Genomic DNA, 9,459 nt, shown 5'->3' with positions numbered 1-9,459 from the left:
CATAAAGAGAACATACAAACTACACACACATAAGTCGCTATACTTGCAAATATGTGCAGCGAGCACAGCAATATATGGTAACACACGCATTTACACGGACATGCCACAGAGATGGATTCGACACTTATTTCATACAGTACATAATTATAATAATATCAAGCGCCAGACATCATGGTGATTTAAAATCACCTAATTAATTAATGTCATGAATGTGTATTATTTGAACGGAACTAGATACACCAGTCATGTTTACTTTTAAAACAAGCAGATTGGTGTGTAGATTAATTTGATACTTGTTATTAAGTTGTAGGACATTGCAGCGGATAGTTATGATTGAATGTATAAACGCTAAAATCACTTTGTTAGAACAATGAATGATACAGTGAACAGGGAACTCATGCCAGCCCTTTGGCAGTCTTCAGGGCTGAACCTGATCAGCATATGCAAAGAAACTCGTGACTCATGAGTCCCCTCCCCCAGAAACTAGATAACATATTGATTACACTGGAGCTCACTTGCATTTTTGGTCTCAGAGTGGCTGTGTGGTCTCAGACGATGATGGACTTGCTAGCAGATCAGTTCCTGTATTTATTTACAGAGAGAGAGAGTGATATGGAAAGACGAATCTATATAACTTAAGGATAATGGTATTGTATCGCTGGCATGTAACTGTAATTGTAAATGTAATTGTATGTAACTGCATGTAACTCTATGTAACTATGTTCTAACTGCTTACTGTGTGAGTTGTAACCATGTAACTATAGGTATACTGTACTTTGTAATATATATTGAATCCATACCCTTTTAACAACAAATATATACATCAATGAGCTTTGGAACTTAGATAATGTGTGGGTGTATTGTTTTCTCTTATGGGATACAGTGTTTTGCGATGTACAGCGCACTTTTATCGTATATGGTAGTAAGAGGTGCAGGCATTTACAATATATATTAGAGCGGGCATTTTAAATATTTGTGAGAAATCAATTTGGCATTCATAGTTACTACTTTCAATTAGTCCGGGAATAGACTAGGACCAGTGTGTTACTTATAGAATCCAAAGGGGGGCTTCTGGAATTACAGATGTTTCCCCTCACTGATTTTCTGATGGATATTGCCGTTTCCCCTCTGGAAGGGGAGGTATTACGCGACGCCTTGTCCTCTTGTCCCGGTTATAAAAAAAAATAACAAAGGGAAAAAGAAAAAGGTTTACATGCGTTGTTCTATGCATTCAGATTTCATGGAGGGATAGCCAGGATTGTCCTGGCCATTTCGCTGGAGTGATGGTAGTATGATGGTTTTCTTTCAATAGTAAGAGCCATTGTTATTCTGTACTGAGATGTTCGCCTGATTGAGGCGAGGTCAAGAAACAATTGGTGCTAATCGTTGTTTCTCACTGGCTGTTCTTCAACACAGGGAAGGGCTGTTGTTCCCAACTACGCAGATGTCGGAGGTAGTATCAGGGTAGATACTGAACGGTTGAGGTTCTGTGCTTTCCTGTGGAAAAGGGGTCTGAGGATCCTGAGTCGGATCAGATTTGTAGTGCCACTCCATCAATTTGTTCCGTTGATGAAGAAGTTGGGTGTGGCCTTAGAGGCCTTTTCCGTGAGCAGGTCGAATGCCAGAGTGGGTTTCATGGGACCTGTTGGGAATGTGCTCCGGGTATCACCGGCACATGCACCGGAATATAGTTCTAATGGCCAGGATATCACTCCTGTGGTGTCTACTCAGTTCTCACCTCCTAGAGGGACGAAGGTTCAGGATCCAGGATTAGATCCTGGTGTCCATGTATGCAGATCTCCGAGGCTGGGGAGCAGCCCTTACATGGGAAGTATTTCCAGAGGAAAAGGTCAAGCTGCGAAGCTTGTCTACAATAAGCTTTCTTGATTTAAGAGCGGTTTTCAACAAACATATTCTTCGTGATCGGCCCGTGTTAATTTTGTCGGACGACTTGACAGCAGTGGCGTCAGTAAGTCGCTAGGGCGAAACAAGGAACAAAGCGGCAATGGCAGAAGCTGAAATAGTTTTCCGCTGAGTGGAAAGACTGGTAAACGTTATACTAGCAGTCTTCGTTCCGGACGTAATCGAAGGAGAAATAGATTTCCTCTGCAGACGCGCTCTCCATCAGGGAGACAAACTGTCGTCATCGAGAAGTTTCACAGAAGGGTCAAGTCTTTGAGGAGTGTCTCAGCTGGACATGTTGGTGTCTCGCTTCAACGAGAGACCTCAGGAATAGGATTCCAGGTCAAGGATCACTCAAGCTATAGCAGTGAACGACCTTGTGACACCTTGGGTGTTTTCAATCGGTATATGTGTCCCCTCCACTTTCACTCTGCTGAAGGTGATAAACGTAAGAAGAACAGAGATTCCGGCGATCCTCATTGTTCCGGTCCAGTTCCTCAAGATTTGTTCATATAAGATCCCTGGCCTCTTCCTCTACGGGAGGAACTGTTACAACAAGATCCGGGCGTGTATCAGGACTTACCGTGGCTGCGTTTGACGGCGTGGCGGTTGAACGCCGTATCCTAGCCAGAAGGGGTATTCCCAGTGAGGTCATTTCCACACTTCTTCAGGTTAGAAAAGAAGTAACGGCAAAGCCTTACCACCGTATTTCTCTAACGTCCTAGTGGATGCTGGGGACTCCGTCAGGACCATGGGGATTAGCGGCTCCGCAGGAGACAGGGCACAAAAATAAAGCTTTAGGATCAGGTGGTGTGCACTGGCTCCTCCCCCTATGACCCTCCTCCAAGCCTCAGTTAGGTTTTTGTGCCCGTCCGAGCAGGGTGCAATCTAGGTGGCTCTCCTAAAGAGCTGCTTAGAAAAAGTTTTTAGGTTTTTTATTTTCAGTGAGTCCTGCTGGCAACAGGCTCACTGCATCGAGGGACTTAGGGGAGAGAAGTGAACTCACCTGCGTGCAGGATGGATTGGCTTCTTAGGCTACTGGACACCATTAGCTCCAGAGGGAGTCGGAACACAGGTCTCACCCTGGGGTTCGTCCCGGAGCCGCGCCGCCGACCCCCCTTGCAGATGCCGAAGATGGAAGAGGTCCAGAAGCAGGCGGCAGAAGACTCTTCAGTCTTCCTGAGGTAGCGCACAGCACTGCAGCTGTGCGCCATTGTTGTCAGCACACTTCACACAGCGGTCACGGAGGGTGCAGGGCGTTGGGGGGGCGCCCTGGGCAGCAATATATAATACCTTTTTATGGCTAAAATTACATCACATATAGCCCTTTGAGGCTATATGGATGTATTTAACCCCTGCCAGATCTCACAGATTCCGGAGAAGAGCCCGCCGAAATAGGGGGCGGGGCTTATTCTCCTCAGCACACAGCGCCATTTTCCTGCTCAGCTCCGCTGTGAGGAAGGCTCCCAGGACTCTCCCCTGCACTGCACTACAGAAACAGGGTAAAACAGAGAGGGGGGGCACTTTTTTTGGCGATATTAATATATTTAAGCTGCTATAAGGATACAACACTTATATAGGGTTGTTCCCATATATATTATAGCGCTTGGGTGTGTGCTGGCAAACTCTCCCTCTGTCTCCCCAAAGGGCTAGTGGGGTCCTGTCTTCAATAGAGCATTCCCTGTGTGTCTGCTGTGTGTCGGTACGTGTGTGTCGACATGTATGAGGACGATGTTGGTGTGGAGGCAGAGCAATTGCCGGTAATGGAATTACGTGATAATGTCAGCACATTACAAAAATCAGTTGACGACATGAGACGGCCGTCAAACCAGTTGGTACCTGCCCAGGCGTCTCAGACACCGTCAGGGGCTGTAAAACGCCCTTTACCTCAGTCGGTCGATACAGACCCAGACACGGACACTGAATCTAGTGTCGACGGTGAAGAAACAAACGTATTTTCCAGTAGGGCCACACGTTATATGATCACGGCAATGAAGGAGACTTTGCATATCTCTGATACTACAAGTACCACAAAAAGGGGTATTATGTGGGGGGTGAAAAAACTACCTGTAGTTTTTCCTGAATCAGAGGAATTGAATGATGTATGTGATGAAGCGTGGGTTAACCCAGATAGAAAAGGGCTAATTTCTAAAAAGTTATTGGCATTATACCCTTTCCCGCCAGAGGTTAGGGCGCGCTGGGAAACACCCCCTAAGGTGGATAAGGCGCTCACACGCTTATCAAAACAAGTGGCGTTACCGTCTCCTGATACGGCCGCCCTCAAGGATCCAGCTGATAGGAGGCTGGAAACTACTCTAAAAAGTATATACACACATACTGGTGTTATACTGCGACCAGCCATCGCCTCAGCCTGGATGTGCAGTGCTGGAGTGGTCTGGTCGGATTCCCTGACTGAAAATATTGATACCCTGGATAGGGACAGTATTTTACAGACTTTAGAGCAATTAAAGGATGCTTTTCTTTATATGCGAGATGCTCAGAGGGATATTTGCACTCTGGCATCGAGAGTAAGTGCGATGTCCATATCTGCCAGAAGAAGTTTATGGACACGACAGTGGTCAGGTGATGCGGATTCCAAACGGCATATGGAAGTATTGCCGTATAAAGGGGAGGAATTATTTGGCGTCGGTCTATCGGATTTGGTGGCCACGGCAACTGCCGGGAAATCCACCTTTTTACCTCAGACCCCCTCCCAACAGAAAAAGACACCGTCTTTTCAACCGCAGTCCTTTCGGTCCTATAAGAACAAGCGGGCAAAAGGACAGTCATATCTGCCCCGAGTCAGAGGAAAGGGTAAGAGAGGGCAGCAAGCAGCCCCTTCCCAGGAACAGAAGCCCTCCGCGGGTTCTGCAAAGCCCTCAGCATGACGCTGGGGCTTTACAAGCGGACTCAGGAGCGGTGGGGGGTCGACTCAAGAATTTCAGCGCGCAGTGGGCTTGCTCACAGGTGGACCCCTGGATCCTGCAGGTAGTATCTCAGGGTTACAGGTTGGAATTCGAGAAGTCTCCCCCTCGCCGGTTCCTAAAGTCTGCTTTGCCAACGTCTCCCTCAGACAGGGCGACGGTATTGGAAGCCATTCACAAGCTGTTTTCTCAGCAGGTGATAGTCAAGGTACCCCTCCTACAACAGGGAAAGGGGTATTACTCCACGCTATTTGTGGTACCGAAGCCGGACGGCTCGGTAAGACCTATTCTAAATCTGAAATCTTTGAACCTGTACATACAAAAATTCAAGTTCAAGATGGAATCACTCAGAGCAGTGATAGCGAATCTGGAAGAAGGGGACTTTATGGTGTCCCTGGACATAAAAGATGCTTACCTGCATGTCCCAATTTGCCCTTCACATCAAGGGTACCTCAGGTTCGTGGTGCAAAACTGTCATTATCAGTTTCAGACGCTGCCGTTTGGATTGTCCACGGCACCTCGGGTCTTTACCAAGGTAATGGCCGAAATGATGATTCTTCTGCGAAGAAGAGGCGTATTAATTATCCCTTACTTGGACGATCTCCTGATAAGGGCAAGGTCCAGAGAACAGCTGGAGGACGGAGTAGCACTAACCCAAGTAGTGCTGCAACAACACGGGTGGATTCTGAATTTCCCAAAATCTCAGTTGACCCCGACAACACGTCTGCTGTTCCTGGGAATGATTCTGGACACGGTTCAGAAAAAGGTGTTTCTTCCGGAGGAGAAAGCCAAGGAGTTATCCGAACTTGTCAGGAACCTCCTAAAACCAGGAAAAGTGTCTGTGCATCAATGCACAAGAGTCCTGGGAAAGATGGTGGCTTCTTACGAAGCAATCCCATTCGGCAGATTCCACGCACGAACTTTTCAGTGGGATCTGCTGGACAAATGGTCCGGATCACATCTGCAGATGCATCAGCGGATAACCTTATCGCCACGGACAAGGGTGTCTCTTCTGTGGTGGTTGCAGAGTGCTCATCTGTTAGAAGGCCGCAGATTCGGCATACAGGACTGGGTCCTGGTGACCACGGATGCCAGTCTGAGAGGCTGGGGAGCGGTCACACAGGGAAGAAACTTCCAGGGAGTATGGTCAAGCCTGGAGATGTCTCTTCACATAAATATACTGGAGCTAAGAGCGATTTACAATGCTCTAAGCCTGGCAAAACCCCTGCTTCGGGGTCAGCCGGTGTTGATCCAGTCAGACAACATCACGGCAGTCGCCCACGTAAACAGACAGGGCGGCACAAGAAGCAGGAGAGCAATGGCAGAAGCTGCAAGGATTCTTCGCTGGGCGGAAGATCATGTGATAGCACTGTCAGCAGTGTTCATTCCGGGAGTGGACAACTGGGAAGCAGACTTCCTCAGCAGACACGATCTACACCCGGGAGAGTGGGGACTTCATCCAGAAGTCTTCCACATGATTGTGAACCGTTGGGAAAAACCAAAGGTGGATATGATGGCGTCTCGCCTCAACAAAAAACTGGACAGGTATTGCGCCAGGTCAAGAGACCCTCAGGCAATAGCTGTGGACGCTCTGGTAACACCGTGGGTGTTCCAGTCAGTGTATGTGTTTCCTCCTCTGCCTCTCATACCCAAAGTACTGAGAATTATACGGCAAAGGGGAGTAAGAACGATACTCGTGGCTCCGGATTGGCCAAGAAGAACTTGGTACCCGGAACTTCAGGAGATGCTCACGGAAAATCCGTGGCCTCTACCGCTAAGACGGGACCTGATTCAGCAGGGACCGTGTCTATTCCAAGACTTACCGCGGCTGCGTTTGACGGCGTGGCGGTTGAACGCCGAATTCTAAGGGAAAAAGGCATTCCAGAAGAGGTCATTCCTACACTGGTTAAAGCCAGGAAGGAGGTGACTGCACAACATTATCACCGCATTTGGAGAAAATATGTTGCGTGGTGTGAGGCCAGGAAGGCCCCCACGGAGGAATTTCAATTGGGTCGATTCCTACATTTCCTGCAAACAGGATTGTCTATGGGCCTCAAGTTGGGGTCCATTAAGGTTCAAATTTCGGCCCTGTCGATTTTCTTCCAGAAAGAATTGGCTTCAGTTCCTGAAGTCCAGACTTTTGTAAAAGGAGTACTACATATACAGCCCCCGGTTGTGCCCCCAGTGGCTCCGTGGGACCTTAATGTAGTTTTGGATTTTCTCAAAATCCCATTGGTTTGAGCCACTCAAATCGGCGGATTTGAAATATCTTACATGGAAAGTAACCATGCTACTGGCTCTGGCTTCAGCCAGGAGAGTGTCAGAATTGGCGGCTTTATCGTATAAAGGCCCATATCTGATTTTCCATTCGGACAGGGCAGAACTGCGGACTCGTCCTCATTTTCTGCCTAAGGTGGTGTCAGCGTTTCACCTGAACCAGCCTATTGTGGTGCCTGCGGCTACTAGCGATTTGGAGGATTCCAAGTTGCTGGACGTTGTCAGGGCATTGAAAATATATATTTCAAGGATGGCTGGAGTCAGAAAATCTGACTCGCTGTTTATACTGTATGCACCCAACAAGCTGGGTGCTCCTGCTTCTAAGCAGACGATTGCTCGTTGGATTTGTAGCACAATTCAACTTGCACATTCTGTGGCAGGCCTGCCACAGCCTAAATCTGTCAAGGCCCATTCCACAAGGAAGGTGGGCTCATCTTGGGCGGCTGCCCGAGGGGTCTCGGCATTACAACTCTGCCGAGCAGCTACGTGGTCGGGGGAGAACACGTTTGTAAAATTCTACAAATTTGATACCCTGGCTAAAGAGGACCTGGAGTTCTCTCATTCGGTGCTGCAGAGTCATCCGCACTCTCCCGCCCGTTTGGGAGCTTTGGTATAATCCCCATGGTCCTGACGGAGTCCCCAGCATCCACTAGGACGTTAGAGAAAATAAGATTTTACTTACCGATAAATCTATTTCTCGTAGTCCGTAGTGGATGCTGGGCGCCCATCCCAAGTGCGGATTGTCTGCAATACTTGTACATAGTTATTGTTACAAAAAAATCGGGTTGTTCTTGTTGTGAGCCGTCTGTTCAGAGGCTCCTACGTTGTCATACTGTTAACTGGGTTCAGATCACAAGTTGTACGGTGTGATTGGTGTGGCTGGTATGAGTCTTACCCGGGATTCAAAATCCTTCCTTATTGTGTACGCTCGTCCGGGCACAGTATCCTAACTGAGGCTTGGAGGAGGGTCATAGGGGGAGGAGCCAGTGCACACCACCTGATCCTAAAGCTTTATTTTTGTGCCCTGTCTCCTGCGGAGCCGCTAATCCCCATGGTCCTGACGGAGTCCCCAGCATCCACTACGGACTACGAGAAATAGATTTATCGGTAAGTAAAATCTTATTTTCGCTTTCAGGGCAGTTTTGGCCTTATAAATTTTTCTTTAAAAAAAAAAGAAAAGAAAAGAATTGGCCGTCTTTCCGGAAGTTCAGACTTTCGTGAAAGGAGTACTGCACATCCAACCTCCATTTGTGGCCCCATTGGCACAGTGGGATCTTGACGTGGTGTTGGGTTTCTTGTGTCTCACTGATTGGAACCTTTATTAAAGGTCGTGTTAAATTTTCTCTCTTGGAGAGTGGTCAGGTTTTTGCCTTTGGGCGACTGCGAGGCGGTTGTCGGAGGTAGCGGCTTTTTCTTGCAAGAGCCCCTGTTTGATCTTCCAAGTGGATAGAACTGAGAACTCGGTTAGTAGTTCTGACGAAAAGGGTTTTCGGTGTTTATCAAAAACCTGCCTATTTTGATGCCTGTGGTAACTTCAGCATTGGCTGATTCAAAGTCTCTCGATGTAGTCAGGGCTTTGAAGATGTATGTCGCCAATTGTGCTCGGTTTGGGGAAACAGAGGCTCTATTTGTCCGGTATGCTCTCAGCGTGCTTGGGGCGCCTGCGTCTATGCAGTCTGTTACACGCTGATCTGTGATACGATTTGGCGTGCTGGTTCTATGGCTGGATTGCAGTTGCCGGAGTAGGGGGAGACCCATTCTACTAGGAAGATGGGCTCTTCTTGGGCGGATGCCCGAGGTGTCTCGGCGGGTTAACTTTGCCGAGTGGCTGCTTGGTCGGGGTTCAAATACCTTTGCTAAGCTCTACAAGTTTGATACCCTGGCTAATGGGTTCCTCATGTTTACTCAATCGGTGCTGCAGAGTCGTCCGCACTCTCCCGCCCGTTCTGGAGCTTTGGTATAGACCCCATGGTCCTTTTGGAGTCCCCAGCATCCTCTAGGACGTATGAGAAAATAGGATTTTAGTACCTACCGGTAAATCCTTTTCTCTTAGTCCGCAGAGGATGCTGGGCGCCCGTCCCAGTGCATACTGTGTCTGCGGTTATTGATTTTGCGGGCACTTTGTGGTATTTCTTATCTGTCAGGCTATTGCTGACGTTCATGCCTTGGCATGCGGTATCTTATTATTGGTTGGGTTGACACACAGGTTGTGTTACATATTCCCTCAGCATATGGCTGTCTGTTTTTCATACCGTGGGCTGGTTTTCTGTTGAATGCCAGGTTTTGCGGTATGTTTGTGGTGTGAGCTGGTATAACACTCACTGTGTTTAACTTATAAATTCTTTCCTCGAAATGT

Source organism: Pseudophryne corroboree, chromosome 2, assembly GCF_028390025.1.
Source record: "Pseudophryne corroboree isolate aPseCor3 chromosome 2, aPseCor3.hap2, whole genome shotgun sequence".
NCBI lineage: Eukaryota > Metazoa > Chordata > Amphibia > Anura > Myobatrachidae > Pseudophryne > Pseudophryne corroboree.
Note: the sequence above shows the minus strand (reverse complement) of the source record.